The 22114-nt window shown below is 40.9% G+C and overlaps 1 protein-coding gene across 2 annotated transcripts in view; it reads right to left on the reverse strand.

Annotated features, from left to right (window-relative positions):
* ephb2b (eph receptor B2b) overlaps positions 1-22114 on the reverse strand; it is a 126494-nt gene that overhangs the window by 44035 nt on the left and 60345 nt on the right. The gene's annotated exons all lie outside the window — the stretch shown is intronic.

The following is a 22114-nucleotide window of genomic DNA, read 5'->3' on the forward strand; positions in this document are numbered from 1 at the left end:
GTGTGTGTGTGTGTGTGTGTGTGTGTGTGTGTGTGTGTGTGTGTGTGGATGCTGGGTATTTCCCTGTATTCCACTGTGACCAAAGAGACCGCTACAGTGAGCAACATACACATTTGGGCCTGTACTTGCTTTGGTGCTGCCTGTAAAAAAACTATTTATATGAATCACTGCCGGGCTAGTTCAGAGGCTATCGTAAACAGATGTTTCTTTTATAACACAGACCGCCGTTTCCAGGAGGGAAAATTCAATCAAGACAACCTGTTGACTTTTGCAGTAGCTTTCTCACTACCTCCACCATCCTGCAACCACAGTTACAGACCATCAGCCTTTCAACTGGTCATATCTAAGTAGAGCGTAACCTTGTGAAATGACAGCATAAAGCCCACAGATCAACCCGAGGAGAGCAGCCACCAGTTGTCTTTTCCTGAGACTGGGAACCAGCCAGCCTGCCTGCCTCCCCCCTCTCGGTCTCAGTGCTTCCATAGGGAACACTAGATTGCACTGTTTGCAACACAGCGTCTCCGCAATTCAATTAGGTACACAGTCCTCCTCGCCACCTAATTCAATCAGGCTTGTGTGAAAGCTATTAGACAACTGGCATTCGCTTCACCCCACACACACTGGCACACAAATGAGATATTCATTTCTCCCTCTGGGTTTCCATGTCTGGTGCAATTAACAGGTCTGGGACTCTGCATGGTTCCTCACATTTTAAGCCAGGACAGTGCCAGTATACGAGGGTGACCACTGATGACCTACAAGGTGTAAATCGGGCTAAGCTCAGACCCAAGGGTAGTTCAGGGTCATTTAAATGACTCGTTTGTCTGATATACAGCGTTTAAAATTACCAAACCACTGAATTGCCTCATATAAAGGTTCATGGGCTTCCCTAAGATAAACGATACATGCAACTATTTTAATGATTAAGTGCCACTTTTGACCATATTAACTTCAACAGCAAATCCCGGCCTTCCAGCTTGGGAACAATTGCTTCAGATCTGACCTGAGCAGCTCAGACACTCAGCCAGATGTCAGCTGTTTCTTGATTATGTGATCTCTTTAAGTACCTTAAACACCTTAAACTTTGCTTATCCAAACATTGTGTACCCAAGGATCGATGCAAACTCGTGTCATTGTGGGATCGTGTGTTTGGTAAGAACTGTGTCTCGTGGCATATGGGAGGACAGGGGCATGTATGGGAGGTGACCTTTCTCACTGTATCCCTCAGCATTTTGCTCTAAGCTGCATCTACTCTTCAGTTGTCATAGGGCTCACATCCCCGATCCCCCCAGCAAGGTCCTCTGAGACAGATTAGGAGCCAAAGTGAGCAGCAGATTAGCTGAAAATGTGGGACACCTGGGAAATGAGCTCTAAGGACACGGGCTCCTCAGGAGGGCTCAGGAGCAAAAGTACACACATGTACAGTACTACACACTCTCTCACTAAACTTACAAACATATGAGATGCTGCACAATACACGTGACGCGCAGAGAGATGATTTAATTCCATCTTGCTGAGACACATACATCAGCACATAAATAAGAGAGGACCATAAAGAGGAAAGCTACTAATAAACCTCATCTGGCCACTGCCCAGAGGACAATTTAAGCTCAAACTGCAAGGGAACCTCATATACTGTATTGTGCCACATATACAAGGCTCAGCATCACAAGGTATTGGTATTTACAAGGAAGTACAGAGGTGAAGAGCACTGTTCAGAATGTCAGTAGTAGATAAAAATACTCCGTAAGAGAAAAATTTGTCTTGTAACAACTGCTCTAAATTTCACTTCACTAAAACATAAAAGTTCGACTTAAAACTTCAACGTAGAAAAGCAAAAGTGCAACAAACAAAAATGTCAGAAAACAATGTTTCCAACCAGCAGTCCAAAATTAATTTACAATGATTTAACACAGAAAAAGGCAGAAACTCAGAATCTGGAAACCTTTGTAATATTTTCTTCATATCCGTCTTAAAATTTTATTCTACTTATTGATGCAGTTAATATAATAATAATAATAATAATAATAATAATAATAAAGCATTGTCAGAACAGTTTTTGAAGTACACATACACACTGCAAACCATCTTACAACACTCAGCCTTTCTGGAGATCATTGCCATGTGGCAAATTTTAGTTTCTTGATTCAAACATTGCTTGCTGAGTGGCTCAATGTTAGAAACCACATCGCTGTCAGGTCATAAATACAAAAGGGGGAAAAAAATAATTGAAAAGTATCTTAGCTTCAGTATTTCCATGCTGTCTGATAACTAACATCTGTCAATAGAGCAGGAAGCAGAGATGAAAGGAGAGAATCACTGGAGCCATACATGCAGAACAGTAATAATGTCTGGAATTTTCACTGCACTCCCTTTTTTCCCACTTTTTTCATCACAGGGGGAAAAAAGACAGACATAAATGTGGAATGGTGAAATTACAGGCATCTGAACCACCATGTATATGCACAGGGCAGGAATGTGAACAAGGCTAGAGAGTGGGTGAGTGTGCGAAATAGAGTGGAGAGGGTCATTTCATGCAGGCAGATCATTTGACAGCTTGCTCTCTAGACAATGCAAGGGTCCAATCAGGTTCCTGGTGGAACCCTTCGGTACATTGGGCTGCAGATGGTTGAGGTGTGGCAGGAGGCAGGCCCCCTTTGTTGGCATTAATCTCTATTTAAGATGGCTTGTCAAGCTGCAGGATTCAAATCACACTGGAACTAGCTACCGTGTGTTCCATTATTTGTAATGACATATCATTACAGTAGGTGGAAAGTTGTCACTTAATGCAGATAATGGCTGATAATTCAAAATTATGGTGTCGTCCTCAATAATGTGGCCACCATCTGAGTCTGTGTGCTCAGAAGGGGTAATTAATTCAGTCAAATTCTGTAGCTTATTGTGTATGGCTGGGAATTAGCAGCGGTATGCATGGTAGCCAGAGGTTACAATATAGTCTAATTCAAATTAATTCAGCTCAATAATTTTGTATAAAGATTAAGAATTAACTCCTTAGCAAGCTTAATTTAGGGTGGCTCGGTTCAAGCACATCACATCACAGTTGTGTTTAGAATTATTAAATCTGTTTACATAACGTCAGTCTAAGCTTCTGTTTAGACTCTCACAGCCATCCTAAAACTAGTCCCTTATCTCTGTGGGAGCTGAGACTGTCGCACAATGTTCTTCTCCTACAAACAAGGGCAGTCTGGCCTTACTTAACACTGCATAAAAACTGAAAGGAGAGACTCTGAACTTTAACTGTAATGTAACACCAAGCCTGAGTTATTGTGCTTCCAGTACAACAGTATTCCTGATGGTGGGAAGGACATTTTTTTAAAAATTACAAAGAGTACACCTGTTGTTTTATGTACACCAGCATTTGAATGGGTGAATACTGTTTTGAATCTGAGGTAAGTAGGAAATAATAAGACTTACGAGAGATCAAATGTCCAAGTCTTAAGCGATCATTGTTAAGGCAAACAAAAGAATGCGGCCAGCCTCCACCCACTCTCATCCTCAGGGGAACAGATCACCTGCTACACTACAGGATACAGTGAATAGCACTGCATCTGTGGAAAACACCCACCCATCCATGACAAGACTGTACAGTACATGCTATCCCTCCACTGTGGACAGTTGTTCACATAAACTCCAGGCCACTCACTCCATACCACAGTTATGAATTTATTTTTAAGGAATCTGTGTGGAGGACTGGGTACATGCAGTCTAAGAGACACGGATCGATGTGTCTGAACACTTTATGAGTTTTGACTGGGGCTGTCAGTGCCTCGGCCTCCCAAATCCAAAATGCACCCTTTTTTTTCCAAGGACAGCTTGTTGCTAAGGCAACAGGAGCCATTGCCATGTAAGGCAGCCTCCTTGCTCCGTTCCACAGGCTGCACTCAGACCTCACAACCCTGATCACAGACTCAGACTGCTGATGACAGTGGCACTGGGTGGAGGATGCAGGGTGACTGGGGGTGGAGGAAGAGGAAGAGGAGAAGCAGGACGAATGGATTTTAAATGACCACAGCGAAGACATACAGCAAACGGTCTAGAATGCACATAATGGTCTTGGTAGAGATAAGAAAAAATATAGAATGAATTATGCTGCCCAGTCTGTGAAATAAACAACTTGTTACAGTTGCACCACAGTTTGGAATTTAAAATATCATCAGCTTCATGTTGATTTCAATCTTTCCTATATCTAGTTCTACAGCCAATATTTTCTGACAGACACAACAGACTCGGTAGCTGACATCCCGGCCAACACAGGTAAGAGGGAAGCAGGGATAGGGGTGGTAAAGGGGGGGACCTTTGTGCCTGAAGGCAAATGTATTAAATAGCTGACAGAGGCAATCACAAGTCTATATATGTGTGTCTTTCTGTGTCTGTGATTGTAAAGGACAGCACAGAGAGGAAACGAGACAGAGTGAGAGAGAGAGAAAGAGAGGGGAGAAGGAGAGGGGATTTTACCAGAATCCAAACAAAGGCAGCAATCGTCAGCTCCGAGCTCAGTGTCAGAGGCTCCCCAAGGTGCAGTCTAGCTGATGGACAGGTGGCATAAAGGGGCTGCATGTTGTCCAGTCAGTTGGGACAAGGGGGGGGGATGGGGTGTCACAGGGGTAGGGGGTAGGAGGGGAGGAAGGAAGGGAAAGGAGGGGGGGGGGTGGCACTGCAAGGAGCAGCTGGTGCCAAATCTTGTCACTGTCCCTGTGTAACCCTTCCCCACACACACACACACACACACAGACACACACACACACACACACACACAGCCCAAAAGATAAACAGCACCCTACCCTGGGCTGGACTGTGAGTATCATGTTCATAGGCTGGATTTTATATGTCCAACCATCTCTCCCTGGAGTGCATTTATTAAAGATTATATCAATTCTTTTGACCACAAGCATTTAATGAGGCAGCAGGGAGTCTGAGTGAATCCTATTATCCATCTGATACACAAGAGGAAAAAAAAAAACAACAGCTGTAATGTGCCTATTTTTCAAGCATGCATGCATTAAAGAAACACACACACTTGTTTGGAAGAATGCACACACACACACACACACACACACACACACTTCACTTAATGAATAAAAAACTTGAAAATAAAGAGGGTAAGTAAAGTGTCTCCTAACAATTATAATACTGTCATTTCCTATCAATAACAAGTAAGTTAAGACAACAAATTATATTTAGCTTAGGCTTTATGGGTAATTTTATTGCCCCACAACTGTGACAGTTTTTACACACTTAAGAGTTCTTCAGATTACATCTACATTAAACTCGGTAAATTGGTAACCACACCTTTCTTTTACCAAATTAGTTGAGACTGAAACGATGGTTTCTAGTAGTTTTAACTTTTCTAAACTGGCCACTGCAGTGTGTAAATCTTAAACTGCTAGTTCAGTGTTCTAGTGTGTGCGAGGAAAACTAAGCTCTGGCAGAAACACTGAAGCCAAACACGTGGGGTTAACACAAAATCGTACCCTTAATAGCAGGCCTTCTTTGTCTATTAACCAGTCTATTAACCAGTTTTCTCAGACTATTTGCATTCTGATGTGGATGGCAGTAAATGCAGAAACATCCTTGGGTGAATGTTTATTGCCGTGTAGAACAGATCTGGCTTAAAATTACACTGGGCAACTAGCACTAGCTCGCACTTAAGTTAGTCTTCCCCGCTCTGCTTCGCTCTCCCTCTGAATGCTTGGATGTAGCTTCACTTGTTACACTCTATGCTCTGCCATTCATGTATTCGTAGTTATCAAATTACAATAAATAAGCATAATAGTTGTGTTTCTCTGACTGTAGAAAGCCTGTTTAAAACACTTTTAAAAGTAACTATGTCTGTACTGCTACCAGTGCTGTTTAATGAATCCTAGCCACCAGAGGCTTTGGAGATTAAGCAGATTAAAAGCATATTTCAAATTTTAAAAAATGTAAAAATGTTGTCCTTTCTCACAACATCACTAGGTGAGAGCGTGGCACTAAAGGCAGCAGTAAATTCACTGATCATGTGACCTGTATCAGGCTTGCTTGTTTTATGGGTAATAAAAATTCAAGCCATAACATGCATTAGAAGACTTCTACCATCAAAACAAGACTTCACTTGGTTCTAAGAATCCAACTTGCAACCTGAAGGGCTGAAATGACACATCTGCAACTAGACACAAATATGCATACACAAAACACACTCAAAACCTCTTCCCCGCACCATTACACCTGTGCCTGAAGAGGCTAGTATTGTTGGGAGGAGATTCATTTGAAGGCTTTAATAGCTGCTATTCAGAGGAGGAATACATTAAATAGCCCAATCATGGCTGCAGAGTGAGGTGGTGGCCCCAGCAAATTTACACTGAGTGAACAGATCGACTAATTAGCCTTTAAATATGTTATTGATTCATCTAAAACAAGGGATCCCTGAGCCATTCAAATGCCTGCACGGAGTCTTCTCCCTCTCTATGACTACATCCTTAACCCTGATAAAGGAGGAGCTTGGCTAGTTGGTCTACCTTCCATTTGTCCTAATCAATGGAGGCTGTTCAGTCCAGACCCAGGGGGTCAGTGAAATTAAGTACGCAGCTCACACAGAGTAGGATCGGCCCAATGCTGGGGCAGGGCAGAGGAACGGGGGGGGAGGTAGGCAAGCCCTCTGTTACCTTGGCAACTCTGCAACTGCTGAATTTTGCCCAATATCTTTCAGTCCTTTCCCCCTTGTTAGGAAGGTTTGCACCAAATGGCTGCTTTATTAGAAGAATGGTATTTCTATAAATAACTTTGAAATATGAACAAGAAAATGATAAAGAGATTTTTAATCATAAAATGTATATGCTATCCTAGAATCTGTCTCTTTTGTGTTTAGAGAAACACATTCATTTTTTTATGTTGTAGAATACAAAGTGAAAATCTCTTGTGTTAACTACAGACCAAATTACAGGTATTTCTGAAAATGTACTTGCCTCCAGAAAAAACTACACTGGGAAGATTTACATTTTTCCATTTATTTTTAATCACTTGTTTCTCTGAGGTTCACTGTCTGCTCTACCAGGTGTTGGCAATCTGGATCTCATATAATGACTAAAATCCATAGGTAATACATCACTCACACACACACACACACACACACACACACACACACACACACACACACTCTCTAATGCATCCAACTAGCCTGAAAACACAACCCTGCTCTCGGTATGGCTCAGCACATTCTGCTTCTGCATAACTGACATAAATCATACATGCTGGCACATATCTTCTTTGACATTAATGCTGACGTATTTGGTCAGCATAAACATCGCAGCATTAAAAAATATATATAATAGAGTAAAACTTTCTCCTTTCTGGTGAGGAGCGATGTATGTGCTCATGCGCTGACAGTCATATGAGTCACTGAAACTAAAGCTGTTGGAGGACAGATAGGGATTTCTCAAACCACATACTGTGGCTTTGCACATCTTTGTACACACATTACTTTCGTACTTTTTATTGTGTTGCATATTTTATTTCAAAATGTCAGAGCCTCCCGGAATTTGCAATGTTGCAACTACAACATATAACCAATCAACCAATCCCCCATGAATTCTGCCTTACAATCACATAAAGTCAACAAAATCATGAAGGGACTGAAATGTTATGGATCTGGAACAAAAAGCATTCTTTGATCATCTGGGTATAAAACTAATTTCTGCTGGTGAAAATGAAAGAATTTGGAACCACTAGGACTCCTCTTAAATCTCATCTTGGTTGTTAGGCCAAACTGTAACCAGAAAGAAGACCCTTGTTCAGAGAGGTGACCAAGACAGCTGCATAATATGGGGACCCTGAAGGAAGGATGAACATCTCAGCAGTATTTCAACAATCAGGCCTTTATTGCAGAGGAGCCAAATGGAAGCAGCTTGGTAAATATTGACTGGCCACTGATAAAGCACTTTTATCCAAAGCGTTTTACAATGTTACTTTTCATTCACACATGCAAGGTGCGCACCTGATCCACCACAAGCAACGTGAGGGTTTAGTGTCTTGCTCAAGGACACATCGACACATAGCCAGGAGGGACCAGGAATTGAACCGCTGACCCTGTGGTCCATGGACAACTGCCTTGCAACTGAGCTACAGGTATAAAAAGAATATGACGACCTATGTGGAGTTTGTCAAATGGCTGGTGAAAATGTCTGGTGGACACTACGCACTGCCCAGAAATACAAAGAAGTCCTTGCAGTACACATGCTCGAATCTGAAGACCTGAAAACTGTCCATTTTACACATTCAAAAAATACACAAAAATTTGATTTTGTAGCCATGACTGTCAGCTAATGTTAGTGAAGGCATTAAAAAAGCTGAGACAGCCTAAAACGAGTGAAGGCCTGCAAACAGGAGACTGGCAGATTAGTCTTGGGTTTCTGAGGTAGCAGGATTAACTCAGCGAGTCTAGTCAGGGTCATGTCAGTTGCACACAAACTAAAATCCCCATGCATAGCAGACCTGGATAAAACAGCATCTGTAAAAATTCTTTACACATGTTTTAACCTGGCTGGAATGCCAGATAGGTACGGTTTTCCTGAAAGGGCCACAAAGGACTAAAGAAAATTTGAGTAACATGTGATTTAAAGGCTCAGGTTTCCTAAACCCTGATCATCTGCTGCTTTAAATAGATTAAAACAAATAGGGGAAAATTACATGCAAAAACTATTTCAGCAGGTCTGGCACAGGCAGTGATAAAAGATGTTTAGACACAGTTAGTCATGCTTTGCTGCATTAAAGTTTGATGGGGAAATGGTTGGGGCATCCATCCAAGACTTTCGATTTGTGGACCTCTGCCAACTGCCTTAACCATAGACATAAGCAATTGATTAAAGAATAAAGAAAGTCCTACTTGCAGTCTTTGACTGTCCAGTCTAACTGGTGTGTTAATAGGCCGCACCCCTCACTCGCACTGTGTGTCAATGTGCTTTCTACATAGAATACGAGCATAACATCATAGTTTTGTTACAGAATTAACATATCAAGAATTTTATTACAGTAAAAAACAAATCAAATATGCAAAGATTGGTTTTTGAGGATGAACTCATCAGTTGCTATGTTCAGGATAGAAGATCCATTAATAATGCCTTCCGTGGCATTATTGCATGGCACAAGGGGCCTCCTAAAAGGTGAAATACCTTCTTATCAGCACACTAACAGGTTCTGGCTCGACAAGCTCAATTAGACAGTGCTTAGTGCAGTGTATGATGGGACCACACTCTCAGCACGAGGCCCCCATCAACAGAACCAGGGAGATGACAGACAAGCTGGGCCCACAAAGGCCTGATTGTGCTGTTGCCTGGAAGGTCAGGGAATGGATGAAGGGGAAGGAAGGACTTATGTTCTCATGGTTTTTGTGATGTAGCTGCTTGACAATGGCACTGCAGAAGGTGTTCTGTATATCTTTCTTCATTTTGATTAAAAACCCAAAAATGTGCTTAACAGGTGACAGCGCCTAAAATTGGTTTATTCAATGAAAATGCAAAAAGCACTGAATCTAGTGAATTATTTCCTTTTCGACACTTTGCATTAACTTACAAGGCCAGGCAGCTTACAGCATGTCTTGATTGGGGCAGCTGTGTTTTTTGGAAGGGCAAAAGATAAACTATAAAAGGTGTTTAGGCATGTCACCCAACTGTTTTGGATGAAAATAGGTATTCCTGGATCTCAGCTGTCTTGAATAACATGACAGTGATCCTGTTGATGCCCATACCTCTTGCAACACTATACTGACAGATAACGAAGTACGTCAGAGACATTATTTAATTCAGTCAGCCATTCAGTAATGCGAGGCCTGCCTGCTGGTAAGGTATACATAAAAAAAAGATTTAAGACTCCTTTTGCCAAGCATCCATTGGCCCTATACCCCATTGCCACATTTTAATAGCAGGCAGGTACAACACGGTGAGTGATCCATAGTTAATGACAATGCTGGTAGGTCAGATTAGTCTTATATCATAACAACAACAGCCTTCAGATCCTACACCAACATCCAGTGCTCTTAAAAATTAAGTAAAAAGTCTTTAGAAATGCTTATAAATAAATGCTCTGCTTAAATTGCCCTTTTAACCAAAGAGCTTTACAACTTGTATCTCATTCACACAAAAGCCTTCAATTAATCCAAAATGCTGCAGCAAGAGTGCTGACTGGATTAGGAAAGAGAGATCATATTTCACCTTCACTAGCTTCTCTTCATTGGGTTCCCATAAAATCTAGAATAGAGTTCAAAACCCTCCTCCTTACATACAAAGCTCTTAATGGTCAAGCTCCATCATATTTAAAAGATCTCATAGTTCTGTATCGCCCGATTAGACCACTTCGATCCCAAAATACAGGCCTACTTGTGGTTCCCAGAGTTTGCAAAAGTAGAATTGGAGGCAGAGCCTTTAGCTATCAAGCTCCTCTCCTGTGGAACCAGCTTCCAATCCAAATTCGGGGAGCAGACACCCTCTCTACTTTTAAGACTAGGCTTAAAACATTCCTTTTTGATAAAGCTTATAGTTAAACTGCTCACTCAACCTGAACTAGCTTTTCTCTATACATTTACTTGTCACCACTGTATACCATTAATTCTATATCCTACAACCTGCACGATGCTTTGTTGTTGCTTTTTTGTTGTTTTGTTGTTGCTTTTCTTGTTGTTTTGTTGTTGCTTTTCTTTCTCCACTTTCCACTCACCCCAACCGGTCAAGGCAGATGGCCGCCCACCCTGAGCCTGGTTCTGCTGGAGGTTTCTCCCATTAAAGGGAGTTTTTCCTCTCCACTGTTGCCTAGGGCTTGCTCAAGGGGGATTTGTTGGGTTGCTTCTACATACTTGTGTAGTCTGGACTTTATTCTGTAAAGTGCCTTGAGATGACTTTGTTGTAAATTGGCGCTATATAAATAAAGTTGAATTGAATTGAATTGAAAATTGAATTTACACACACTCCGAGTGGCAGTGGCTGCCATGCAGATGCTCACCTGACCCAGCGGGAGTAACTCTGGGTTTAGAGTCTGGCCCAAGGAAACTTTGACAAGTAGCCGGAGACCGGGAGTCAAACCACTGACCCTGTAATCCGTGGACAACTGCCCTATCAAGTAAGCTGCAGCCACCCACAATACTTTAACATGCACTCGCATGGGGTTCCTTCATACTGTAGGATGTACACATGTACTCATGTTTCCAAGAAGCCAACATGGATACAAAATGGTTTCTTAGCTTATATTACAGAACCAAGATATGGTGTGTCTACCTAATAGTGTATAGGTGTGTAGGTCTTTATTGGCCTGCAGCCTTGAGACAAAAAACAAAACAATACAAAAAAAAAAAAAAAAAAAAAAAAAAAAAAAACTACTTAAACCTACCTACTTATATTCAAGCAATCTGATGAAATAGGTCATTATGACGGAGCCATGCTGCAATAGCCCATCCCCAAATCAATACATAAATTGCTATATTTAGAAAGAAGGACACAAGTGAATGATATCATCACTCTACTTGAACCTGCTTTTGGTAGATGCATAAGTCCTCATAAGGATCCCTCCCTCATAAGGATCCCTCATGCTTTCACATTCAAAATATCACATTCTGCTCAGTGGCAATGTCATAACGTTACGCTTCAAGGTGCTATTGTATGGTGAGACACTTAATTTTTTGTTTTGTTTTCTGGGACATTAGCATTAGCTGTAGCATTAAGGTTTTTTGGTAGAAATACATTTCAAAATGTATGTTATTGTGAAGACAGGCCAGTTCTGCCAGCACTGCAGAGATTTTTGCTTATGAATGTCTTTGAGCAAGGCATGTCCTTCTGACCAATCAGAGAATTTCAACAGTTTCTGCTTCATTAGTAACATTTTTTGCATGCTAATTTATTGTAATGTAATAAAGGCTAATAGCTAAAGGGGTTTGCAGAATGTGGTGGATCGCAGGAGACGGAACAAGAGCACAGCAGAGCAGAGCGGGAGGGCTTAGTGGGGTAGAATGAATTGATTTCAAATCTCATGCTAGTGCTACATTATGTTGCATATTGTATCTTTAATGCTATGCCTAAAAGTTCTGACACACTGGGGATCCCCCCCCCCCCAGTGCTGAATATGTTTTTTTTTTTGCCTTTGCCTTAGATGTAACACCCTACCACTTTTTTTCCAAAGTCCATTTTGGAGACATGAATAAATTCAATAACTTAAGTACAGATGCTTTCAGCAGGCCTAATTAAAGCGAATTAATATCACTGTAAAGGGGAAAGAAGTTCACTTGATCCACTTACCAAGTGATTAACATCATGTCATGCAGTTGTAGTAGGTGATACATAATAAAGTTCTACACCATATCATGATCTTTCCTTCAAAAACTCATCTTTCTCGCTCATCACTTTACTGTCTCATTGTACCCTTATCTCTCCCTTTGTGAGCTGACAAGCTCTGTCTTTGCATTTAAAGGTGTGTCAGGCTTTGTTTCAGCCAAAGTCCTCAGCACAGTCATAACTTTGCATGGTGGAAAAATGCTAATACAAAGGAGAGGAAGGAATGAAAAAAAACAAACAAAAACTAATTAATAACCTTGACTAATTTATTTCAGATGCCTTTTTATGCCTTTTAATTCACAGACAAGAGATGCCCGTACAGAGAGAGGAGGCAGCGGTGGCCCTGGTGTGTGTCGAGACAGTGCCATACTGAGTCTTGCGGGCCATAATAAAAACACACCGCACATGAAAATGCGCTGATCTCTCCCCCACCTAAACCGCCAAAATAACTGTGCAGAGACCACACAGCCTTGAGATGACCACAATAAACCAAAACCGGGGTCCCAGCACGCAGCATGCATTTCCCAGGCATCAAAAGGCTGCAAGGGCAATCCGGGCATTGTAGTAAACACTGGTGGGTGGTTAATGTCCGGTCAGGAGGAGGTGGGTGCGTGAATTTTCTGTTTAGCCTGTCAACTGTTTTTCCACTGTTTAGTGCTCGTCTTTCTCCATGCAGTTCCTCTTTGACCCATGCACATTTCATATATAGAGCTTTGACATGCAGTGATCCATGATTTATTACACATGAAATCAGCTCATGACCTAAAGTAGCTCGTATTTCAAAAGTTTTCATGTCAATACACAAAAAAAACCCTATGCTTACTAGGTAGGAAACAGACCTTCAGCGGTCTACTTATATAATCAGTCATGTCCTGTGGAGAAGTTTTGTTTTCAGACACTCAACTTTAAAAAAGAACCACAAAAGGTTCTGTGTTGTAGACTTATACCAATTATATAAGCCTGACCAACCAGGAGCAACTTGGGGTTCAGTGTCTTCCCCAAGGACACTTCGCGACTGGTCTTCCACCAATCTCGCAGTTGTTGGTTCGATCCCCGGCTCCTCCGGTCGCATGTCGAAATGTCCTTGAGCAAGACAGTGAACCCCAACTTAGTTGCTCCCGGTGAGTGTTGGCCAGCTGCATAGCAGCTCCCCCATCGGTGTGAGAGTTTGTGTGCGATTGTGAGTGCGAACGGGTGAATAAGAAGCAGTGTAAAGCGCTTTGAGTGCCAATAGGTAGAAAAGAGCTATGTACCATTACTTCGACATAAAATAAAGGGACCAGCAATTGAACGACTGAGTGGACAACTGTTCTACCTACTAGGCCAGAGCCTCACATGTAGTTCATCATCTACAGTAGATCTTTGCTGGGAAAAAAGCTCTACCTCTTTTCTCATAACCAATCAAATGCTTATTTTACTGTAGGCACACTCAATGTTATGGTGTCTAAAATTAAACTGGTAGGATCTCAAATTAAATTGAAGTGAAAGGTTATCTTTTAGCCTAATAGGAAAAAAAGCAGTAATTGCTCATTTTCAAACACGATAATGGTAAATAATCATAAAAAAAGAGACACTGTACTTTACTTTATGCAGCTAGGTTCAGAGGAAGCAATAGTTATTTTTCCAAACAAGGCAAAACAGAGCAGCCTCCTCATTACTGGCTGTTTACAGTGTCACCTCCGTCTTCTATTTAGAAAAATTTAAACAGAAAATCCCTAAAGGTTTTACAGAGTAAGCTGTGGGAAAATAGCACTAATCACAATGTCAAGACCTAGAGGTGGAGAGGAAGAACAGGGAAGGGGGGGGAAAAACGTGGTGAGACTATTCCCTCTCAAACCATCGGTACACACTAATGCACTGGTAGGAATATTCTGAATACATAAGCATTAGCCTGGCGAATTGCGATACACCTTTTATTTTCAGATGCATGGTTTTAAAAAGAAAAGTACCCTTTCAATGAACCCAGTTCTTTACAAGGGATATAAATATCAGAAAAGCGTGTCGAACAGTACCTTTCAGCCGAAAGCTTGGGAATTTCACAAGAGAATGGAACAGCTCATTATATTGAGTAATTTAGTTGCTTAGCAGCTGCCCAAGGGGAACTAAAAACTTTTAACATCCAGAAAATTCTGTAAGTAGACCATTTATGAATTTGAGCGATCCCCTGCAGCAATTGAAACCCCATCCCCCTCAACCAGGCATCAAATTAATCCAGGCCACTGGAGCCAAGATTGTTTTCCTGCCCAGCATCAAGTATGCCCATCCTACACAATTACAGCCTTAATTGAGTTCTGTGATAAACAAGCAAAAAGCATAAACAAAATGACAGGATGTGTGACAAGAAACAAAAAATGTGTGCTGAAGAAAATGACATTTTTAGTAACAAAGGCAACATGAAATGTGAAGCATGTAAAATGAAGTACTTACATTTTAAGGCTATATCTATATCCACATAACATAACAGTTGTATTTTGATATTTGCAGGATAGATCCTAATTGGAAAATGCTAAATATCAGCAAGCATACACCTTACAGAGATGCTAGCCTGGGCAGAGACACTTATATTTGCTTTCCATTGTGAGTTTGTGTGTGAAACATGGCAAACTTGTGTACCCTGCATGTTGATTTGAAAGATCAGTTGCATGCATTGTCAGATATTAACACTACACATACGAAAGTTGCAGTATAACCACCAGGCAGCATTGATTGATCTCGGCAACAGCAGCAGCTTTGAATCATAGTGGAGTTCAATGTTAATGATCTTAAAATTAAACTCGTCAAGTGTCGCCATGGCTTCTCTTTGTGTTGGAAAAAAAAAAAAAAATGGAAGTTCACAAAGAAGAAATCCATTGGCAGTTAGAGATGCTTACACCAAAGTGTCTTATTCTGGTACAGGTTTGTTTATTACTGCCATCTAACTGGGTACCCCCACACGCAGACCATAGGTGGCAGAAGCAGGAAAATCTGCACCAGAACAAGGAAAAGACAAAGCTGCACTGAAGGAAAAAAACTAACCAAAAACTACACTTGGACAGGCCACCCAAAGGTCACATTTTTGTGCATTACTGGAAGTGTTTTCAAACCCTGTTACAAATTTACAAAAGAAGAAACTTTAGGAGTCAAGACTTGAAGTGCATTGGGTTTGTTTGCCAACACGTGAAGCACTAGAGCTAATTAGCTTTCCACATGCACTGTGCTGTGTTTTATCATCATCTTCTGCTGGAATGAAGCCACACTTTGTTTACTACAATCGCAATGTGTGTGTTTAAGTTTGTAGCATTAGCCATGGATGCTAACTTGTATCCAAACAAATGAACATGGTGTAGTATTCATGCTCACTTTCATGTTGACAGGTTCTCCTGACAGACAGCTAAGTATGACTTTGCAGATATGTATCCTTTGTATGAAATCAATAAGAAGTTCAGTTTTTGTCATTGGTCGGAGGACTCAGCATTTTTTTAAAATCTGTTGTAATTTAGTCTAAACGCCTGGAAATTCAATTGAATTATTACTTATAACCTTAATCAGAGTACAGATGTTTTATCAATGTTGATAGAGCGAATCTCTAAGGCATCTACAGGATTTACTCTGCAGTTAGCCACACACAGGTAAAAAAAACCTAGCTACGAAATAGTATAATCCCACAGCGGTAACTCTCAGAAGGTTTGAGCCTAAAGTAGCATCGATGGGTCTTTAGATGCATGTGTTCAATTTCTTACTCAAACACAATTCGGAAATCTCCCAGAGAGGATGATGACAGGAACCTTTACTATACCAGTCCAACGTTTGACCTGACATTAGCCAAGAAATTTAAACATTTTGAAATTAAATCCCAAAGTAAAATAAATGTCAGTATAGCTGCCAGATATAGTTGTTGATTTTCACCCACATGTGTGCATAAGGCTTATGTGGACATGGGATTCATGGAGTTTAGCAGAGTTGATGCCCTTCAATTCAAGGATACTTTGTGTTTGTTGTTGTTTTTTGTTTCAGGCACTGGAATTGGCTGTTCATTGAACTCAGCCTTTTTGTTTGCCTTTGAGAACAGGTTGTACTTTCAGAATCTAAATCACATTGATTGCCAAGTAATTAAAAGTCCAGGAATTTATCTTAATGACACCGCAAGAGATATATTGACGACGAAGAGATTTACAGTGCATGCTGACTCATGGTACAAAGCAAATTGGACCTCACAGTGTCCAGCAGACAACCTAGAATGTGTACAGCAACGAAGATTTAAATTTACATAATTAACCTCGCATCCATTTAATCTTATGCCATTATCTCTGTCATTGGTGTTTTGCAGAAAAAGGAGGAGTGAGAAAAGCTGCCTTATTTTTCTGTTTGGTTGGTTTACGATTGTACAATGAGTTTCAAATAAAGCTGCACAAAATACTGGAGTTATAAAGTTTACAGTATTATTATCCTTCCACTGTGCAAGGCTTCTTTTTAGGCCTTGAAGGAGATGATCTCTCGTGGTTATTAGTGCAGTATTTTGATGCGCGGTGAGGCATATAACACTGATAAGAGGAGAGGCAGAGAATGAAAACCAAGCTCGTCGTGTGTCCTTGTTAATATTTCTCTCCACCCTTTGCCTTTCCATTTTGATCGCCCTCCCATCGCTGAGCTTCACTCATGCAGCCGTTTAATCTTTAATCACCTGAAGTTTAACAGGGGAGAGATTTTTGTTGGTGGGTGATGTTACTTATTTTAGAATCCATTATCTGGAGCATCTGTTCTCTTTTTTTACTGCAGTCAAAGTGAGGGAGATTGCAGTCTGCAGGCATATACCTACATACTTACTTTGCTGTTGTCAAAGTTCTTCTCAAAGGAAACAACTGTCAAATAATTTAAATAACCTGAAAGACAATTCAATGAACATATGGTAAATGATAGAACTAACAGATGTTTTCCTCATTTCTACTCAGTGTTAAGGGAAAGGTATTAAGTACACAGTAATCACCTGTATGTGTACACTAACATTATCTTATGGTGCAACAGTGTAATACTACAAAACTGAATGACCATCCAGCGTAAAGCAGGATTTAAACTCAACTGTTCCAGGTTTTTAGTGAATGACCAAGTGTAACTGTGTACGAACAATTGTACTCATCTCTTCAATACTACAGCTGCAGATTACACGTGGCAAAGCCTTCTCTGCTTTCACTTTTAGAACAGCTCTAATGTAGGTCAACAGCACACAACACAAGACACCACAATTTTCTCTGTGTTGATCGTGTTCTAATACATCACTGGAAAACAAGGTCACTGATACTCAAGAGGGATTCCTGTCTTAAACAGTGAGCCTGATTGTTTTTCATCCTTTGAAATCAAGTGTCAAGTGTCTTGATCCGTCAGTCTCACTTAGCTGAGAGAGTGACTGGACTGCACTAACAGACACAAGTCGAGGACATCTGAGAGAGACCACATGGGGATGTTTTGGCAAAGCCCTGGCCTTGCTCCTGATGGGGAAAAAGAGGCACATATGAAAGGATCTGCTATAGTGTACAATTCTCATTTCTGCAGCGTCAGGATGGTCTATCAAAGGCAAATGTGCCAAAAAACAAAAAACAAACAAACAAAAAAAACTATAAAGATTTTAGGTTTGTCACCCAGCTCTGCTCTCGTGGAAAACACACCAGATAACTGTCTATGGTCTTTAGGCTCCCTGGTATCAAGGCTGAGGGTGAGACAGGCATAGGTGTTACAAGCAAGAACCAGACCTGCAGTAAGCCTTTACTGGTCATCTCACCAACTGTAAAGTAACAAAAAGCTAAAACAAGAGGAAATGGGATTGTAGAAGGTCATATTCTCGGAACTTGAGATTCAAAAGATGGTGGGGGATAACGAGGAGTGTGACAGAGGGGCATATGGAGGGGAGCCCGACATGTGCAAAAACATGTGGAAAACGTTTACAAGCTTAACAGGCCGTGATCTTTGAGTTGTGCGAGATTCGTAGGGACTGCAGGTCACGTTATCACATCTGCGTATGATGAACGCGCATTGAAAATGAGGATGACATGTATGTGTGTGTGGGTTCACATTGAGCCTGTGTGTGCGCAACATGACTGCCTACTATAATTTGATTTGTGCAGTTGCTATAAAGTATTTTAGAATGTCTATGCTTAATTTTTTTAAATAGCTGATTAGTGTTTCTCTTTACTCTCATTAGAGACTCTCTATCTCAATTTCTTTTTTCTCCTCTCCTGTTGCATGGATGTGTGCAGTGTGCAAAACAGACGAGAGAAAATTAAGACTGGCAGGCAGAGGGAAGGAAAAAAAAAAAACCCACCTGGCCATGCTAAAATCATATCGCAGTGGGGAAGAAGGAATAAAGGCTCTTGAATGCTCCCTGGGGCCTCAGAACAGAATGACATGTCTTAGAGTTCATCTGTTCACCTCCTGCTATTGCAACATCCTACACTGTGTACAGACCACAGAAGCTACCTCTATCACACACAAATCACAGGACCTTTATTGAGTCTAAATGAAAAGATCAGTAATGGAAATTAAGTGATGGTGCCTATGATGCATATATTAAGTCATGTTGTCTATGATGCCATTTAACAGACAAATGTTGCAGTAATGAACATCTGCTCAGGCGCTAATTTGTATTCTTTCTGCTTAACTAAACTGCTGCTGCTAACAGCAGCCATCACTCTGAGAGAATAAGTGTGGCTTTTGTGTAGGCAGACTGTTGACATTTTCGTCTCCCGCTCCCTTTTTCTTATTTTCGCCCTCTCGCTCGCTCTCTCTTACTGCAACCCAATGAAAACCTTACTTCATCTATGTTTGCACAATGCAGCAAAAGCCTTGAGGGGGTGTGTTTGCTTTGTTTTGCTTGGCGTTTTGTTCAAGCACAGAGGACAGTCATCCAGTCATCAGCGTGGCTGTTCCCCACGTGCACTGTTAGTCAATTAGAGCTGCCATTAAAGACAGAGGCACCAAGGGAAATAAAGGAACAGTGCGGATTTGCCTGTGCTACGCTGATTTCCACCCCTAAACCCTCTCCAGACGAAGAGACTGCAATAATTGGGATTCTGACAGTGGGTTAGGGGGATTCATTCCCGCTTTCACCTCCTCCCCTCTGCGCTTCCATGCAAGCATGTCTACCCAATCATATCTGCCCAGCACCTGCCATTGCACTTGATCCCCCTAACTCTCTTTATCTACAACCACATTTGGCTGAAGAATTACTGAAGCCTTTCCGCTTTAATCTAATTACTCTGGTGCATCTGCAGCAGCCTGATCCAGACCTCACAGAGAACCTGACATTAAATGAGGGGCTAGTGTTCTAAATTTGCCAAACTCTGACGCAGAACTTGCCATTCATGTGACCTTGTGACTGGCTGGGGTCTTGTTGTGCATGTTCAGGAAATTTGCATTCTCAGTTATACAGTATACAGTGCCTACAGTACATGTTCCCCTTCTATGTCTTTTATGCATTGAGTGGTGTTCGAATTAATTTCCTTTTAAAATAAAAATGACAAAACAATAGTCCTTCATGTCAAAGTAAAAGAATAACTTGGGTAAAGATATGAAACAAATGAAATTTTCACCCCCTCATAGTCAGTATTTAGTAGATGCATCTTTGGTAGCAATTACTCCATTGAGCCTGTGTGGATAAGTCTCAGCTTTGAACATCATTAGGACATTTTTTTGTAACCGTTCTCTGACTTCTGCTTTTCAAACATTTTTCACAGAGCTGGTTGAAGTGTTCTTTTATCTGAATCTTTTAGTTCAGAATTTTTGATTCACCATTACCCAGACCTTATAAATACAGGTGTATTTATACTGCAGTCACTTCATTCACTGGACTCAGGTGATCTCATTTAACTAATAACTTTGGGATCAATTACCTGTACCTGAATACTTGTATTAGAAGCCAGTTTTACAAAATCATTTTTTCTTTTGTATTTTCTCCAAAAATTCGAATTAAAAAGAAAGTCAAAGAAGTGTCACAGTCGAGTGTATGGGTACTGTATGCTTGCAATCTTTTACAAAGATTCACTAGGTGTTAAGGATATAACTGTGCTTGGCCAAGCAAAAATCTCAGTTTTTTCTCAGATTCTTCTACTCTCGTGCTTTAAGAATGGCACATATCCATAATATGTTATGTTTAACATGCATGGTGCTTTTTGTTATCCTCCAAAATACATACAAGTCATTAAATTAAATTTAACCGAGACATGAATCGAGCTACCATTATAGCTTTATCACTGTGTCTTTATAACACAAGCCACCCTTGAGACCCTTGAACTCACAATAGCATGAGGTTAGATGGTGAGATTACAGTGCAAAAACCAGTATGGGCGTATTGTCAAAGGAGTTTGCAATTCTACCCATGAACATGGCTCTCATTGTCTCCCTACTGAAGAGTACGCTTTTCATTCTGAAGTCAACAGCGAGGGCAAACAGGACCTCATGTGCCTCTGTGGTGCACCATCTCCTCAAGGCTGTGAGGGGAAATCAGAGCTGTCTTTTCATGGCCATCTCTGTTGAAAGGCTCTGGTGTGGTTCCTTCATTCATGGCATTTCTTAGAGCTGAAACTTAATCTCACTTGTAACACAATCCCAGAGAAAAAACTGCTTCAGCAATTGGATGTAAGCACCCTCTTCTACTGTCAATATTGTGACAGATTTCATGACAGCATAATTATTTGCCAGGGATCCCTGCCAAGGATTTAATTGTTACATGCGTAATTACACCTTTAGCTGCAGAGATGTTGGAACTAAGCATTGGTTGTGTTATTAATATTACAATACAAATAGTCTGTTTCATCTTGCCTGATTTATACTGTCTCTGTGGCTCCATAATCCAGCTTTGAAAGAAGATATCTTACAAATTCTCTAAAGGCAATTCACGCAAATCAATTCATTATCCTCTCATATGAGCAGTCACAGGCACATATCTTTTAGATCAATTCATTATTTAACTTCTGGCAGTTGAAAAGTGGTGGCTGACCACTGTTTCAAGAACCGATATCAGATTTCAGTGTTTAAAATGATGACTAGAGAGCAGACCTACTGATGGCAGCCTTCCATCAAGGGTTTCCGAAGAATAGCGGAACCACAGATTAATGTTCTTTTTAAACTCTAATCGTTTTATTTTCTTTCTTGGTTTAATACACTTCCCCATTCTCAGTGCTGATGCTCCAGAACTATTGTATGGAGCTAGAGAAATCCATCTCGGTGCATAGCATTTTGTTGCATTTCACAGCTGCACTCAGACAATGCATCCTCATGAAACTTTTATATTCACTGACTCCATTATACAATCAGAGAAGACAGAGTGACAGAGAGAACAGTAAAATCTGTGTACACGACAAATCTGTAACTTTCACTACAGTGGGCTGATGAGGTAGAGCAGGTAGTCAGTGAAGCTTTTCTGCTGGTGGAATAAACAAAAGGGTGGACAAAAATAAAAGTGAATAACTACACTTTTTCAGTTAACGAGTATGGTGCCCCGTACTGCAAGGATGTAAAATAGAACAATACGCTTTCCCCTTTGAGCAGACAGCATTTAATCCTGTTTAGCACCAAAACCCCCACCATGACTGAAGACACCCTTGACATATTCCAATCCATCACATGCACTGAACTACATATGGGTCACAAAAACAAGTAGATTTGTGTAATTATGCAGGGATGTCGATACAGAGTGGCTTTCTACAGCAGAATAACTATCCCCCCGTGCCTCTTATTAGCCTGTATTCCTTAAGGAGGAAATGATTACTCTGTGTATTTGTGAGGCAGCACCCATCACATTTCTCGTCACAATGCACAGACACCGGGAGATGTGTTGT

The sequence above is a fragment of the Channa argus genome, chromosome 5, assembly GCF_033026475.1.
Source record: "Channa argus isolate prfri chromosome 5, Channa argus male v1.0, whole genome shotgun sequence".
NCBI lineage: Eukaryota > Metazoa > Chordata > Actinopteri > Anabantiformes > Channidae > Channa > Channa argus.